The 17,539-nt window shown below is 56.9% G+C and overlaps 1 long non-coding RNA gene across 3 annotated transcripts; it reads right to left on the bottom strand.

The window, feature by feature from the left end:
- Positions 1–3,053: 3,053 nt before the first annotated feature.
- Positions 3,054–9,718, bottom strand: LOC141732453 (uncharacterized). Of its 3 annotated transcripts, XR_012584114.1 has the most exons (5): positions 9,646–9,718; positions 8,443–8,578; positions 7,399–7,524; positions 5,887–6,401; positions 3,054–5,441 (listed from the first exon to the last, which is right to left on the bottom strand). It is a non-coding gene; the product is annotated as an uncharacterized LOC141732453 (long non-coding RNA). The 3 variants fall into 3 exon arrangements; XR_012584113.1 differs by lacking the exon at positions 5,887–6,401 and having other exon boundaries at positions 7,403–7,524; positions 9,646–9,713; XR_012584112.1 differs by lacking the exons at positions 5,887–6,401; positions 9,646–9,718 and adding an exon at positions 9,251–9,616 and having other exon boundaries at positions 3,150–5,441; positions 7,403–7,524.
- Positions 9,719–17,539: the final 7,821 nt, after the last annotated feature.

Raw genomic sequence — 17,539 nt, 5'->3', positions numbered from 1 at the left:
CACTGGTGCTGCTGTAGCTGATAGGAGACACGTGGCTCAGGTTTGTACTTGTGATGTCACTCTTGGCTGAGTAGCTGATAAGGCAGGACCAGGTGCACAGCTCATGTAGGTGCTTGTGAGGTCACTGGTCCCTGCGCAGATGCCAGGCCAGGAGCTGTCGCCTGGCTTGTGGATGTCTTTGCGATGTCACTGGTGCCTGAGGAGCCCAGGAGAAACATGTCTTGTGTTGGGTGTTTTGAGGTCCCAGGTGCCTGAGAATCTGGGAGGCCAGGACTGGGCACCCATCTTGTGTAGGTGTTTGCAAGGTCACCTGTGACCGTTCAGCTGACAGGCCAGCAAGAGGCCCATGGGTTGTGTAGGTGCTGGTGAAGTCACTGCTGCCCGCGTACCTGGTAGGGCAGGAGCAGGAACATGGCCTGTGATTTCCCCACTGCCTGTATAACTTTTAGGCAAGGAGCCGGTGTATGGTTTGTGTGGGTGCTTCTGGTGGCATTAAAATGGACTTTTCCTTGATAGAAGACATCAGAGGTTGACTCAGCATCAGAGCCATCTGACTTTAACTTCTGACTTTAACTTCTCAAGTGGTTTGATCACTCTCCTCACGGTAACTGAGGTCCATGGGAGTCAGCACCAAATACATCACAGGGTCGTTAAAATGCAAAAAGCTCTGATGAGCCATGCCTTTCCCCATAAGATTCTTCAAGTCTTCAAGTCTTGTACAGCCGGTTGGAGAGGTTTCAGGACTTTAAAGAGGGAGATTTCAATGAATATCAAAGGGAAAGGACTTTTTGAGATTTTTGGTTTCTTTTGTCAGTTTTTTTCCCAGCTGACAGAATAAGTGTTGCCAACAATCTTCAGCTGATATTCATCCAGGGTGCCTCCCAAGGAGCTCTGGACATGTAGGAAAAGCAGTGTCTTTGATGGCAAACACCGTATAGACAGTTCCTCCTCACCGCCCCAACCCCGCCATTTCTCTCCGTGGCCACCTGGCCATGATTTTAACATCTCAATGTTAAAATCTAACATTTTCCCACTGAAGTCTGTAGTTGAACGTTACAGCTCCTGGGCATCTTCATTTTATGAAATGTATTCATTCATCTCTGCTGCTGAAAACGTGCTCGTATTTTTTTAAATGTGGAAAACAATTCCTCAGCTTCTCAGGTAGACCTCAGTTGCTCGACACCCCAGTTACCTGATGCCTTTGCCTGGGACTGGCAGCCAGCACATGAGAGCTGAGGGACACCAGAGCCCCCAGCAGCTGCACAGGGAGGCTGGGCAGAGGGTCTCAGGGCATCTGCACTGGCAAGAGGCACCTGGGTCCCTACAGCTGAGGACATTTGTGTCCTGTTAAATGCATCGCATCTGAAAATCTGAAAATCACTTTCCCTTCCAAATGGAGACAGCACACCAAATCGCCCCTCTAAGTCTGCAACATTAAAACACAACTAAACCAAACAAGGAGGATGAGAACCGCATGAAGGGCTGAGTCACCATCCCTGAATGTGTTTAAGACTCGTTTAGATGTGGTGTTAAGGGAGTAAGGGAGAACTTCGTAGAGTGGAGCCGATGCTCGGACTCAATGATCCCAAGGGTCTTTTCCAACCTAAATGACTCTATGATTCTATGGCCCAGGTGCTGTGTAGCTAGGGATTGTTTACTTATCCCACGCTTTGCCGCCAGGGAGAGCCATGAGAACTCCAGGGCTCGTTCCAGGTGCTGCGTCCGCACGTCCTTCGGCATCCACAATTCCCCCTTCTTCATTTACTACAAAAACAGTGGCCAAGGTTTTATCTGTAAGACGCTGCGCACACCGTAGCACACAGGGAATACAAAGCATAATGCACAAGAATATGCTTATACAAAAAAGCAAGAATTTTAGAGCTGATTGCAACCATCCAGTTAAGCCCCAACTGTTAAAAAGGTTATCCAGCCATCCCCAACTTCCCCCCATTCGTAATTTCTGCACATTTTGCTCTAACTGTTGTATACTTTTATGGATTGATTCAGAGTGGTCTGATAAATTCATACAGCACGTGCCATCAAAATCTTCACATCCATGGCCATGCGCTAATAACAGAAAATTGACGGCTGCTCTATTTTACAGAGTTGCATGGCGTACTGAATCTACATCTAATAAAAGGCCAGGAAGAGCTACTGAAGTAGCCTTACTTTGTTCCACAAGCCAACAACCTAGCTTTTTTTAAGAGCGTTAGCGCTTTTGCAGAAGCCACACCGAGAGCAGAGAAAGAAGAAATGGCAACCACAGGTGGCTGCCAAAAGTGTACCCGGTAATCAAGAGGGGTGACCTTTTGGAGATATGTTGCGTTTCGAGAGCATTTGGCAAAGTTAAAACACTTACGAGCATCCATCTGAATTTAGCCTAGAATACCAACCTCCTGTGGCTCTAAAGGCAGGGGAGAGAATAATTTATTTGCCCAATATAATCTACTGAGGCAATCTGTAGGTTAAGACTTTGTGATAACCAAGGGTCAAGGTCGTCCTTTTTGACAGGGACATGTATGTGGCTTGGATCCATTCCAGAAAGCTGCTGACAGCACAAACGACCCTGGGAAAACAATCGTGGTAACATTTCAGTCATCATAGTTACTGTTTTGGAAAAGGTACGTGGCAAAACTACCCACTCTAATGCAGTCGGGCTCTTTGCGAGTGCATCATCCCACTGTCCTATCAGGGCGTAAGGTTGAAATTCTTGTAGGAAGGTGTTCAACGTGTCTTGCAGCAGTAGTAGACTATATCTTACCTGCAACGTGCTGTAATGCCTTCTGAGCTGTTGGGGTTAATGAACATAGAACTTATGGGGGGGGGGGCGGGGACAGAGACAGCGCTCCAGGGCGTCCCCTGTATCTTCAAAGTGCACTCATCTCTCTCTCCCTCTCTCCGGCCCGAGACAGACCCCTTATATCCTGCACCGGATTGAGTGGAGAAGTACAGGCTAGAGTCGCTGCACGTGTGGCCAGCGCATGCAGCGAGTCCCACCAGACTCGTGATCCGGCTTTGCTAACGGCGGCTGTCTGATACGTGACCACATTGTTGTAATCCCTTCTTGTTATCTTCTTCTGTGAAGGTCAGGTTCTCATGGATACACACGCAGTTTTTACAGCAACATATTCTACAACTCGTACCAGGGTACGATGCAAAGCGGCATCTACAACTGATCGTATAATGCTTATTAAACACGGCAAACAGCGTACTAAACATAACAGACAAATTCCTTCCACACAGGCAAACGAGTATAATTTGCTTCAACCAACCCCACCCCCAAGTCCATCCAAAAAAGATTGCACCCAGTGGTCTCCACAAGTTGCTGGTTGGGTCAGTGCCGTTCTTGCAACTGGGCATGGATGGATTTGGAGTGGTCACTTAGATTCATACAACACAGTCCTTTAAAATCTTGACAACCATGTCTGTGAGCTGAAAGCAAAAAGTCAATAGCAGCTCTGTTTTGCAGCGTCGCATGTCGACTACTATCTCCATCAGCAATAACTCAGAAATAGCTGTACCAGTAGCATTGCTAAACTTATCCTTGGCAGCAAGAGAGTCCTTGTTCTCAAGAGCACATGCGGACTCCCTGTTCTTCCTGGTACAGTCTTCTCACTGTGCTTTGACCTTCCACAACTGCGTCCATGCCTGCTCGTTGGGACTCCGTAGACCGAACCAGGATAGCAGACGCATTCAATCCTTTTGGCTTTGCTGTTGCCTGTAAGGGCGCACACACCGGGCTGGAACCCACCGAGGTCCCGTTCCTGTGGAGACACAAGCATAGCCTCTCCCCCACGTTATCAACTGCTATGGACCCTCCATAATTCCTCATTCTAAATTATGTACTAGCACTTGAGCTTTACCCTCGCTATTGTGTTTGTCCACTCGCAAAGATGAATAATGTCGGCTAATGGTTGACTCGGCACTGTCAGATAAATTGAAAAAATTGAGTACATACAATGCCTTAGCCAAGCCTTCCTGTGGTGAGAGAGACTCAACTCCCCCTTTTTGGCGCAACAACATGCCTTTTAACGAACTATGCGATCGTTCTACAATGCCTCGGCCGGTAGGGGAGTGCGGAATGCCCGTAAGGTGCTTGACCCCCCAATCTTGAAAGAATTTTTGAAGGCGGAGGGAGATGTAAGCTGGGCCATTAGCCGTCTTAACCGTATGGGTGACACCTAGAGCAAAAGCTAGAGTAAAACGTTTGATAACAACGCGAGCTTTTTCACCAGTAGGACAAGTGGCATGTATGGCTCCGGAGAAGGTATCTATAGAAACATGGATGTATTTAAGGCGTCCAAATTCGGAAAAGTGAGTTACATCAGTTTGCCACAGCTCAAGAGCAGTAAGGCCTCGCAGGTTAACGCCAAAGGGTGATGAACTTGTGTATAACTGCTGGCAATCTGGACAGGCAGCAACGACATTTCTTGCCTGCCAGGGCATCCAGGAAAAGGTTTTTTGCAACGCTTTTGCATTCTGATGGAAAAATGCATGAGAGATTCGGGCTTGCTCTATTACCTGGGGCACTACTTGAGCTGTGAGAGTTAATGCATCAGCTCGTCCATTGCCTTCCACTAGGGGCCCTGGAAGGGCGGTGTGAGCTCTGATGTGCATGATCAAATAAGGATGCTGTCTGTTGTTCAGCAAATGCAAAAGCGTTGACAGTAGAGTAAGAAGTAAGGGGTTGGAGACTTCCCTTAAACAAGCATTTTCTATGCGGGGTACAAGTCCCACAACAGAGGCAGAATCAGTTATTATAGTGACAGGAGCGTCCCATTTCTGGAACACTCGTACAGCAGCAGCGAGCTCTACGATTTGTGGGGACCCGCTAGTTCGGCGTACATCAGAATCCCACAATTTACTCTGCGGGTCTTGCCTTCCTACGACTGAGCGGCCGGTTCGTCCAGAACCATCAGTAAAGACAGTCAAAGCTTGTAAAGGCACATGACTCACTTTCGGGGCTACATACAAAATAAAATCTTTTTGTAAGAGTCTATGGCTAGGGCTATGAATATCTGTTTGTCCCGGGTGGTCAATAGTCGCTGTTTGAAACATCACTGAGGTTTGTAGAAGCCATTGCAGCACTTGCGTGGCTATTGGTAAGATAATACGGGAAGACTCCTGCCCAGCTAATAGCATAAGCCGTTGTCTTCCTTTTGTGATCAACATAGCAAAGCATTCTGGGCGAGTTACCACTGTCTTATACAGCTGCTGAGAAAGGAAGACCCATTCAATAATGATCAAAGGGTCAGAACGAGTCTCATCCCACTGATACGTTAAGGCATACGGTTGCACAGCGGGATTTAATATCACCATTTGGAAAGGTAGGCTCGGACACACGCGATCCGCTTGATGTGAGGCTAATGCTTTAGAAACCTTTGCCAAGGCCGACTGCGCTTCTGCGGTTAGACTCCTAGGTGACAAAAGATCTGAGGTCCCTGTTAACAAAGAAAATAATGGACTTAACTCGTGACTTGGTACCCCCAATAGTGGACGAACCCAATTAATGGCCCCTAAGAGCTTCTGTACATCATTAAGGGTTTTAATATCTGCTTGAATTTTCACTTGTTGCGGGATAATTTTTTGTTCTGTGCTCCTCCATCCCAAGTACTGCCACGGCTCCTTCTGGTGTACTTTTTCAGGCGCAATTTGTAACCCGGCAAGTTTTACTTGACGCTATGTAAACTGCAGAGCTGCTTGCACAGTCTCTCGTGACTCTGCTGACACAAGGATATCGTCCATATAACGGTATCTTATAGCATCAGCAAACCTTTGCCGAACGGGAGATAGGGCCTTTGCTGCAAACCACTGGCACGTTGTGGGGATATTTTTCATCCCCTGTGGGAGAACTGTCCAATGACAGCGTTCACAAGGTTCACTTACCTTGATAGATGGCACAGAAAATGCAAATTTGGGGGCATCCTCAGGATGCAACGGGACTGTGAAAAAACAATCTTCCAAATCAATGATAGCGAGGCACCAATTTCGGGGGACCATAGTGGGTGAAGGCATACCGGGTTGTAGAGTACCCATATCTTCCATTGCAGCATTAATTTTTCTTAGATCATGTAAAAGTCGCCATTTGCCCCTTTTTTTCTGGATTACAAACACAGGCGAATTCCACGGACTGGTCGTTGGGACTATATGGTCTTCTCGGAGCTGTTCTTCAACTGGCTGATGAAGGCGGCGCAACTTTTCGCGTGACAAGGGCCACTGTTCCACCCAAACAGGGTTATTAGATTTCCAGGTTAACTTTAAGGTGGCTTGCACCACAGTGGCCCCTAAGACAAATTTGACCCAATCTGTATTCCCCAGTGGCTCATACAGTCGCCGCCCCATAAAGTAATTGGCGTAGTTAACACAAAAGGACGGACTGAGGCAGCACGATTCTCGGGCCCCTGGGTCTGAATTAGGTGTTTGCTCTGTAAAGGCAAAGCATTCCCGCCAATGCCCATTAATGCCTCCCCCACTTGTACTAACGGCCAGTTCACAGGCCATCTGTCTTCAGAGATGACTCTGACATCTGCTCCGGTGTCCAGAATACCGCTCACGCAAACAGGACCTTTTCCTCGCATCGTCAATGTGCACTGCATCAATGGTCGGCCAGCACTGACGGATTGCGTCCCTAGTATCTGTGGGCTCCCGGCTGAGACAAAGCCTCCGCTCCCCCTTTGTGTTTGAACAACTTTCGGGGCACAGGCATCAAAATACACCAATTGGGCTATCCTGGAGCCGCAAGGTAGTGTGCAGGGGGGTGCTGGGGTCCATTTAGTCTCGCAGGATATAACACAGAGTAATTCACCAAGGCATGCAATACCATATACACATATAGGAAAAACCCCAAAACATCTCTCTATGGTACTGCTTTGAATCTGGTGTCCTATTTCTCTTTCTCTGCTGTTTTCTTGTAGCGCGCATGGCATACGTTTGTGGTAACGTGGCACATTTCCTGTCTAGTTGTTCCTGTTTGGTTTTTCTTTTCTCTTTTCTCTTTTTCTTTTTCTTTTTATATTTTTCCTTTCCTTTTTCCTCTTTTCTTTTTCTTTTTTATCTTTTTTCTTTTTTTCCTTTTCTTTTTTCTTTATTTCTTTTTATTCTGTTTTTCTCTTTTTTTTTTTTCTTCATCACTTACAACTGACATAACAGTCTGCCTTTGCAACTAGGGCTCACCCTTAAGTTCCTCATTTTCCTACAGAGCATCCTAGAGATTTTGGCTCAACTCCTTTTCCCGATCGACCATGAGCTTATAGGCAAACAACAAACAACCAGCGATACGCCCTGAACGGGCGAGCCGTTCCCACAAGCGTAAGCGTGTCGGCTGATGAAAACTCCCCCAATATTTCAGGACTTCCATCGGTTCTACGGCCCCTCCTGGTCTATCTACCTGGGGCGCACTCACCTTACGTCTACACATTGTGTATATACAAACTTCTTCACTTGACGGAGTGTCAGCCCCAGTCGCGTACGAGAACAGGACCACACCGGGCAGAACACCTACTCCAGGGGAGTCACCTAACGACACTGCACACAACAAAAACCAAACAGTAGCACAGATGATGATCAGCAGGTAGAAGCTGGCGCCCACACACACTCACACAGCAGACTTACAAAAACAACACTTCTATCTCAGGGAGACGACTGGGGAGGGGAGGGGGCCAGGCGGGCGGTGGCAGGAGCGAAACGGCTCCGGCTCCGTCCTTCTCTGCTGACATTCTGACAATACACCGCAATACCCCGATTCCGGCTGCGCACGTATAAGCGGTTGATAAGGGGGAACAGATGCGGTACCTGGCGCAAATGGAGAAGGGCTAAGAACGGAGGAGCGCGATAACGACTTTCGTCGCTGTTGCTGTAAAATGTCCTCCGCAATTGGAGCAGATGCAGGAATAGCTTTAATTGGGGTTAAAGGTGGATAGAAATCAGGTTCAGTCTCTGGATTTATTGGACCAGGATCAAAGGGGTCCCCAGGATCATCCTCAGGGCTATTACAGAATAGGGTAGAGTGAACTTGAGTGCCTCCTTTCCCTTCGCCTTGTTCTGATCTCGGCAAGACCGGGCGACAATCGTCCGCTTGAAAATTAGGAGTTGCAGCGGTTGCCTGAAACGGAGCGGCATCATTATTGCTTGCAGCTTATCTGATATCCTCCTGTTTCCGTAACATCTCTAGAATTTGCCGCCAAGGGGTTAATAATTCAGCAGCAACCTTGTCCGCCTTAGTGGCTCTGGCCCAAAGTTTAACCCCTCCGGCGTCCCACGTTTTTATACTAAAAATAGTGATTGCATCGACACCATCGCAATTAACGGACACCCATTTCAGTATCTTTTTTAAGGTCTGGAGGCTCGTATATACATGATGTTTCCGCAAGAGTCCCTCCATTAGTCCTAGTACTGACTTTTCTTCCCAAGATATGTTACTTCCCCTAGCTCCCCACAGCTCACCTCTCTTGAAGAGATGCCTGAAGCCGGCTCCTGCTTCCTTTCAGCAGCACTTAAGTTCTGCGGGGCTTGACACCCGTCAAACCTCGTTAATCGCTCCGTCTCACACGGGGCACCACTGGTGGCAATTAGGCACGGACTCCGTTTGGTGCACAAACGAAAACGCTTTATTTTAGGCAGCAGCCTCTTTAAATACCCTCTGCTACAGAGCTAGCAATTTCCCACTGCTACCTCCTTATCATGAGATTACACAGCACATACCACACATATCACAGCCCATACATGCTGTAAACCAAGACAAGCTATTCATCTTTAGCAACCCAGCCGGCCTTCAGCGCTCTCTCCTTTTCTCCTTCGTCTCGTGGCCCAGGTGCTGTGTAGCTAGGCCTTGTTTACTTATCCCAGGGTTTGCCGCCAGGGAGAGCGAGGAGAACTCCAGGGCTCCTTCCGGGTGCTGCGTCCGCAGCTCCTTCGGCATCCACAGAACGGGGCTGGCTGCAGTGCTGCGCCTGCAAGTGAGCGCCTCCCACGCACAGGAACACCAGGAGCGACACAACACACTCCCTTTAACGTGGCACGGTCATTTATGATCAAAGCGCAACAAATTGCTGCTCCTGAGCACTGCAGCACAGTTTGCACGTGCAAACCTAGAGGTGCCCAGGCAGTTCATCGTGCTGGCCCCGTTCTTCTTCCAGATGCACCAGGAAGGGACGCCTCAGCCCTAACAAGAGGCAGCAGCCACCAGCTGTGCATTAACTGTGGGCAACATTCAGAGAGCCACCCCCACTCTTGTAGAAGCCGACACACGCACCGCGGGCATCTTACGGACGCGCATTTAGCCCAGAGTGCTTCCAGGGTGTTCGGGGACAGCAGTTCAGTGTTCAGCTACAGCAGAGCAGAGCGGGAAGAAAAGCAGAGCCAAGTACCAGCTGCTCATTCCCACGAAGGCCACCGCCGCCTCCCCCCGCCGCTCTCAGCGCGCACGGAGCGGCCACGGAGCACCCGGCCCCGACCGCCGCCAGCCACGCAGGGACGGAGCTCCGCTCCTCGCCCGCCCGCTCTGCGCCGGCCTCCCCGCCCCGAGGCGAAGGAGCCCGGGCAGGCAGGAGGGCGACGCGACAGCCGGTGGCACGGCGGCAGCGGCTCTCCCGCACCCCAGGGCGCCCCGCCCCGCCCCGCAGCCGGCCCGGCCCCTCCGGCACTCACCTTCTCCCACCAGCCACGGCCTACGGGCCCCTCACGCCGCGGCCCCCCCGCGCGCTCGGCTTCCTCCTACGGCGGCGCGCGAGGGACAAGCGCGGGAGCGGCGGCGGCGCGCGCCTGCGCGGGAGGGTGCGGGCCGCGCGCCGCCCTGAGGCGAGTCCTGCCGCCGGGGCGCGGAGGGAGAGAGCGGGGTGAGGGGCGGCCCTGGCGGGCTGTGCGGGAAGAAACCCAGAGCCAGGGGGCTCCGCAGCGGCTCCGTGCCCCCGCGGCCCCGATCCGGGGTGCCCGCAGCCGCCGCCATCCGTTTGTTTGTCGATATTTCTCCCGCCGGTCCCTCCCCTGCCCGGCTGCAGGGATGCTGGGGGGGGCCCCGTCGCCCGGCAGTGCCTCCGTGCTGCTCCTTCCTTCTCTGCGCGTTTATGTACGTTAGATGCATTTATATATGATAGCTACATATTAAAAAAAAATAAAAAGGAGGGAGAAAAGGCTGGCTAGAAGCTCTCGTGGGCTGATGCCCCCCCCATCAGCGTGTGTGTCCCCTCGTAAAAATAGGAATAAAACGTAGAAAATGTCTGCAGTGCGTTTCTAGGGGAGTCCCCACTCCCAAGGCCCTGGCCCAGAGCCCCCCAATTCCTCCCCGCCCCCCTCCCCGTGTCTATTACAAAAGTGGAAAGGTGAATACCAGAGATTTTGCAATAAGCGAGGTGCTAGATGTTGGATCTATATTTTGGAACAGATACCCTGTTTCTGCAGGATCTGGTGTTAGGACTGGCAGAATATAGAAAAAAACCCAACAAAAAATAGGGTCAAAGGCTTTTTATTAGTCAAATAAGAAATCACTTTCTGGAGAGCAGCTGTCCCTGCCCAGCTGCCCGGCTCCTGGGTCTGTCCCGCGGGGGCCTTGGTGCGTGAGGGAGGTGGCAGTCGGACGAGTCGCTCTTGCTCTCCGCTGCCTTGTGCAGCCCGGGCTGGTGCTGTGCTGGCCCTGTCAGGCAGCAGGGGTGGCAGGAGAGAGCAGCGTGAGCTGGGGTGGGGGCAGTGGGGGGGACACGGGTGGGGAAAACCCAGCACCTCGTGGGTGCCCTGCCCTCCCCGCTGTCCCCTTCACACCCATGGGATCCTCTCCCCAAGCCAGCCCCGGCCGTACCCTCTTTGTCTGTGAGCACGGGACTGTCCAGCTGCTCCCTGGACATGCAGCCGTCCTTTGCCAACAGGTCCACCACGTTGCACTGGGAATGAGAGAGCGGGCTGGCTGAGCCACGGGGCTGAACTCGGCATCCCTTGGCAACCCTCCCACGGCCAGCTCTCCCTGGGGAAAGTGAGGCACAGATGCCCCCCCCGCCCCCGCAGAGGCTCGGCCTCAGTCGCCCCCGCCATATCCCTACCTTTGTCATCCCTACCTTGTTGGGGAGCAGGAGCGGCCGGAGGCGCCGGGGGAGCTGGAGGTCCTGGCGGCGCTGCAGCGGGGTGGTGACAGTGTGCCGGCCCCCGCAGCTCCGCGGCACGGTGGGGTACTTGACCTCGGGGGGCGGCTGCCTGTGGGACGGGGTAGGCGGATGCTCAGTGCCCGGCACCGTGGCAGCCCGTGCTTCAGCCTGCTACGCCAGGGAGGGGGCCAGGGGCTGCTCCCCGCTGGGCTCTGTCCCTCCCGGCTCCCCTCCGCCTGCTGCAGGAGACCCCCCAGCCGTCCTGCTGGGTCTGCTCTTTCCCCGCAGCCCCCGGGAGCTGGCCGTGGCAGTGGCAGGTCCCTGCACCCCACGCCAAGGACAGCAGGAGGCAGGAGCTGGGCTGTCCCAGCTGCAGCGCTTGATTTCAGCAACTTGTTTCAGAGAAGGAACCTGACCTCCCTAAGCCCGAGGTCAGGCTGAGACCAGACACAACTCATCCCATGTGGCTTCAGCGCCCTTGAGACAGAGGCTTGGGCCAGACGGGCAGCGAGGGGGGGCTGTAAAGCCCCACAGAGGCGGGGTAAGCACAGCTGACCCTCTGCAGCACAGCTCTGCTCCCCTGCCCTGCCCAGGTCCGCCCGGACCCCTGCGCCCCCACCTGGGGAAGAGCTCTCCCTCGCCGGGGCCAGGCCACCCTGCACCCCAGTGGGACAGGGATGGGTCCCCGTGTCCCCTACCTGTGGTCGTGCTGCTGTTCCTGCTCTGGCTTGAGAATGGGACGGGGGTGCTCGGCGAGGCGGGGGGACAGCGGCGGCAGGGATGGGATGGTCACGATGTGCCTGGGGAGGGCAGGAGCCGTAGATGGGTGACGGGGCAGTGCCCTGAAACCCATGGGCTTGTAGCCCACGGCAACCCCTGCTCCCCGGGGAGGGCTCTGTGTCCCCCTGCTCCCAGGCAGGGCCGCGAGGGGGCTGGGCAGGGTCAGACCCCCCAGGCAGAGCCCCGAACCCCTGTGCCTGGCACGGCGGGGCACTGCCAGCACCCATCGCCCCCCCGTCCCGCCCACAGTGCCAGGTGCTACTCACGGGCCAGGCACCGACATGTTGACGGGCCGGTCGCAGGAGAGGCAGTGGAAATGGGTCAGCAGCGGGCTGGAGTGGGGAGAAAAGGGCTGGGTGAGCTCCTGGGGGGGACACAGGCAGGCAGCTCGCAGGCAGCAGCGAGGTGTCCCTGAAGGCACCGCTCTCCCCATTGCACTCACTTCTTAATGCCAGCTGCATCATCAGCCCCTGCCTGTGAGCCCTTCTGGAGCTGCTTGAGGTTGCTCTCCCAGTGCCCCTCCAGCTGCTTCTGCAGAGCCCCCAGCTCCTGGCGGTCCAGCTGTGGACAGGTGCCCCCCCTCAGCCAGCTGCCCCGGGATGGGACATGGTGGTCCCCGGCTGGGACAGCTGGCAGAGGGATCCTCGGAGGGATGCCAAGCCCTCAAGAAGCAAGTTTTGCGTGGCAGAGACGAGACACCCCTCACCTTGGAGGCCACCTCTTCACGAAGCTGTTGCTGGACCTTCTCCTGGCCCGTCTGCCGGCTCAGCATCTCCTCGAGCATCTCAGTCAGCCGCTCCATCCTTGCGTCGAACTCGCTGCGGTTGACTTTGCCAGCCAGGCTGGTTTTGTCTGCTTTCTAGCAAGAGGGAAGGGCAGGAGAGCGGTGGGGAAAGGACGAAGGTAGCCTAGGCAGGGCCAGCTCGTGCTGGGAGGAGAGGGAGAAGTGGCTACGTGGCCCTGCTTGCCCCATCACCCCCATGGGGCTGGTGCCAGCAGCCAAAGGGTCCCGTGGGGAGACAGAGGGACCTGGCGAGGGAGCCGCGGCCAGTCTGGAAATCTTCCCTCCCCCCGGCAGGTTCTGCCACCAAGCAGCCAAGGGACAAGGGGTGATTGTCACCCTGCCTGGGACCCCCTTGGCTGGTGCTGGGGACCCTCCAGGCCATACCACATCGAGTGCCAGCATCAGGTCATTCTTGTCCGCTTTGCCCTTCACCAGCTTCTCCAGGGACTGGAACAGAGCCTTCCAACACAGAAAGCACCCCATGATGCCACGGCAGCGTCGGAGCTGCCTCCCGGCCAGCTCAGCACCCCCCATCTCCCACCCCCCTTAAAAACCTGCGGGAAAGGGACAAATCCCTGGTGGTGCCCGGGCTCTGCCTGGAGGATGCTCTGACCCCGTGGGGCTTTCAGCCACCCACCTTGGTATCTTGCTGCTGCCGCTGACTGTCACGCAGGAGGTTCCCCACGACGGAGCTGAGCTTTTCGTAGCTCCCTTGCACCTGCACAAGGGTGGCCTGGACGCGCTTCGGCACCTCCTCATCCTGCTGCAGGGAGGAAGATGACAAGGCGGTGCTGTGCAAGGGGGGACTGGCTGCCCCGTGGGGACAGAGCCAGGTTACTTGGCCGCTGGCCAAAGGCTCTCGGTGCCAGCAGGACATTTGCACCAAGGCTTTCATTTCCTTCCGTGCTGCTGACGTGTACAAGGCAATGTGGGGAGCAGCGAGGGGCTCCCCCATGTTACAGCAAAGCACGACCAGCCAGGGGAGTCCCGGCAGCCCCCTCCCAAGCCCCCCATGCCGGCACCTCCCTACCTGGCTCTGCCTCGGCAGCTGCCTCAGCACCTTGCCCACCGCCCGCCGGGACATTAGGGAGTCCACCACCTCCTGGAGCTTCTCATAGCGCTGCAGGAGCTGCCCCACCTGCGCTCCGGTGTCCCCACAGCAGGCAGGGCATGCTGCCTGCGCCTCTGCCTGCTCCTGCCCTGCGCTCTCCGTCGCCTTCAGCTTGTCCTGCTGCAGGAAGGGGAGAAGGAATCGGCTCTCAGGTGGAACGGATGCAGCCAACAAGCCAAGGTGCTGTGGAGGCTTGATGGCTGCAGCCGGCCAGGGGCCGTGGCCGGGAACCCTGCCAGGACCCCCCCACCCAGCTGGCGGGCAGTGGGAGCACTCCCCCTAGACCTCACCTGAGCCTGCATCTGCTTGGCCACCTGTGTCACCAGCTGCTTCAGCGTGGCCTCGGTCATGTCCTGCTGCTCTCCCAGCTCCTTCAGCTCACGCTTTATCTTCTCTAATTCCAGCTCCTTCAGCCCCAACACCTCTCGCTTTAACTCCTGCAGTCCCAGCTCCTTCAGCTCCAACACCTCTCGCTTTAACTCCTGCAGCATGGACCTGGCCAGCAAGATGGGCGCACCAGCAGGCTTAGCCTCATCAGGGCCACTCAGGGGGCTGTCCCTCGCCCCCCAAACTGGGCTGGTCCCAGCCACTGGGCTCCCTTGCAGCCCCATGGGGTAGCAAACCCTCTCCCATCCTTTTACCCCAGGTGCAGGGCGATCTGGTCGCTGCCATCTGCTCTCCAGTCCGCTCCGGCCACCCACAACTTTGCAAGGGCATCCTCCAGCTGCCTGATCTGGGAACGGCGGTGGTGGCAGAGTCAGGGCATGGCACCCCGTGCTGTCCCTTTGCGGGGGGGCCCTTTGGCTGCCCCTCCCTCTCCCAATCCCCCCTGGCATCCCTGCAGCCCCCTCGGGGACTGCCACCGGCTCACCTTCTCCTTCACTTCCTGCAGCTCGCTGGCGAGGCTCTGCAGGGAGGACACCTGACCCCGGAGGGCGATGCTGTTGTCATCTAGAGGGACATGGTCCAAGGGGACATGCTGTCAGTGAGGGGGTCTCGCCCTTGGGGCCAGCCTCTGAGCACGATGAGCCCCCAGCCCAGGGTGTTCCCACGCCAAACACCCCCCACCAGCCCCCTCAGGGTTCCTACCTCCCTCCGGGAAGAGCAGGTGCGTCTGCTCACGCACGGCGTGGTCTGACTTGGTGGCTTCCAGGTGGGCCACCTGCTTCTTCGGGTGGCCAAGCTGCCCAGACTGGCCGAGAGCCTCCACCATCTCCATGCCATGGCCAGAGGCACTGCTGAAGGCTGAGGACCCCCAGGGCATTGTTGGTTCTTGCAAATGGGACATGCCGGGAGATCCTGGCTGCACCCCTGGGGTGGCTGTCCAGGTGCCAGGGGACTCTGGCTGCTTTCCTGGGCTGGTGGTCTTGATGCCACGGAATGCTGGCTGCATGCCCGGGGTGGTGATTTGGGTGCCGGGGTACCCTGGCTCCATCCCCTGTGTGGTGCTCGGAGTGCCAGGGGACCCTGGCTGCATGCTGGGGGGTGTGGCGCTGGCATCAGAAATGCTCTTCCCATCTGAAGGAGCGCCTGCCGCCTTCTCAGGGCTCACTGGTGCTTTCTCTGTCCCTGCTTGCGTCTCCTCAGAGCCAGGCTGTGTCCCAGGAGCCCCCTTGCTTGTGCTGGGCTCAGGTTGTGCCCCTGGTTCCTCCGTCCCCAGCACGGAGCTTGCCCCATGCTGCATGTCCACGTCCGCCTGGGGGGACTCGGTGGGGGAAGAAAGGCTCCCACTGCCCTCCTGGGAAGAGGAGGCCAAGGGGAGCAGGGTTACAGGCAGCCATGCAGCGGCAAGGACAGAGCCCAGGGCCCCCCCGCCATGTCCCCACTGCCTGTCTCCAAGGCACCGCCTCCCGGGGCCAAACTCAAGGACACCACGAGAGCCCCAAGGCAAAGGCTGCCCCCCCCGCACAGAGCCCCGCGTCCCACGGCTACAGCCTCCTGCAACCTCCCCAGCCCCCTTAGTGCTTTGCTGGCCTCTGGGCCGGCAGCGTCTGAGCAGTCGAGCCTGGGGAGCGGCAAACCCTCCCTGACTCCCCGGGCCACGGCAGCGAGGCCTTTTGCTCTCCAGCAAGGGCATTCGGTGCTCCAGGCCTGCTGCCCAGACCCGCTTCCCAGCCCAAGGGGCTGCGCTGGTGTTTCAGGAGCAGCAGCCCCCGGCGGGATTTGGAAACCATCTCACAGTGCCAAATGCTGGGATCTGCCCCCTCCTCCTCCCGCTTCTGCTTCGCTGCCCACCAGGCGAGCCACCCCCCAGCACCTCCCAGCCCACCATGCTGCGCACCTCCTCCGGGACTGGGCTGAGTCTCCGCATTTCCTTCAGGCTTTTCTGGGGAAGGAAGGGATCAAGGGCTTAGCCCGGCCACGTAGCTGGCAGGGACGGCACCCTCGGGGACAGGACCCCCCAGCATCACTGCCCAGCACCCACCACCCATGGACCATGCCCCAGCACAGGAGGGACGGTCCCCCCAGGGGAGCTGGGGACACAGCTACCTCCTGTCTCAGTGCAGGATCCAGGACCCCCCGCGGCCATACTTCACCACGACACTTCTTGTGAGGGGGGCCTGGCAGCTGGCTGGCGGTGTCCTGGAGTTTCCCCTGGAGCAGGGAGAGGAGAGGGACACCAGTCTGGCTGTGGGAGCGGATGTCAAAGGAGCATCCACACCTTGCCTTGGGCACAAGGGAGAGGGGCGCTGGGAAGGGCTGTGCCCGGGGGCTGTGGCTGTGTTGTCCGGGGCAGAGCTTTATCTCCCTCCTTCCCAGCTCCCACGTGTCGTGCCTTTTTTGATGGCTCTTTGGTTGCAAAGTGCCTGAGCATCCCTTTGGGTGATGCCCACAGTTCCTTCTAGCCCCAGCCTGAGCTGCAGGCAGCGGTGCCCGTTTCTGCCCTCCCTGGGGCCGTGCTGGCGGGCAGAGGGTGGGGAGCTCTGGGTGGGGGTGGCTGAGCTGCCCTGCTGCCCTCCTTGGGACATCCTTCCCACTCTGCCCTCCTGGTGCCCTTCCTGCTGGGGGACAGGGAGGGCTGATGGCCGCGGGGCAGGGGCTGGGGTGGTGATGGGGAGAGGGGCAGGGAGGGGGCGAGGGCCCAGCTCCCTCTCGGGGCACTGGCGGCAGCTCACCAAGCCGAGTGCCTCCTGCATCGCCTGCAGCTCCTCTTCCAGGTGGGACTGCGCCTCCTTCATGGCGCCCATCTCCTGGAGGAGCTCCTCGGAGAGAGCTGTGGCCTGGCAGAAAGGGGTGGTGGGGGTGAGCCCCAGGAGAGGGTCCCTGGGGACCAGGACCATTGCCGCCGCTGTGGCCTGCCCAGAGCCGGGGGCCAGTGCCAGGCTGGCAGGGCAGCGCGGGCAGCACATCCCATCCATCACATCTTCAAGAGCTGAGATGGGGCAGCAGCTCCCCAGAGACCCCCACCCCAGCCCCGGGGGGGCAGCACAACGGCGGCATGGGCCCCGGAGGACGGGGTGTCGTGCAGGGGAGCACCCAGGGGATGGGCAAGAGCCTCTACCTTGGAGATGCCGCTCTCGTTGGCTTTGATCTTGTCCTTCATCCACCCCACGTCGGTGGCCACGGAGGCCAGCTGGGGGCTGCTCGTGCTCTCCTGGAGCAAGTCCTTCCCAGGCAGACGCTCCCCCGGTTCCTGGGGCTGCTGCCCCCTGTCCTGGGCCCTGTCCCCCTCCTTCTCCAGCACAGGGGGTGCCTCTGCAGGCTGGTCCCCCTCCCAGAGCAGGGTCAGGCTGTCCCCCTGCTTCTGGGCGGGCAGGTCCTGCAGGCCCAGGTGCCCGAGCATGGCGAGCAGCA

Source organism: Larus michahellis, chromosome 17 (genome assembly GCF_964199755.1).
Source record: "Larus michahellis chromosome 17, bLarMic1.1, whole genome shotgun sequence".
NCBI classification, from domain to species: Eukaryota; Metazoa; Chordata; class Aves; order Charadriiformes; family Laridae; genus Larus; species Larus michahellis.
Note: the sequence above shows the minus strand (reverse complement) of the source record. Positions and strands in the feature narration are given on the sequence as shown.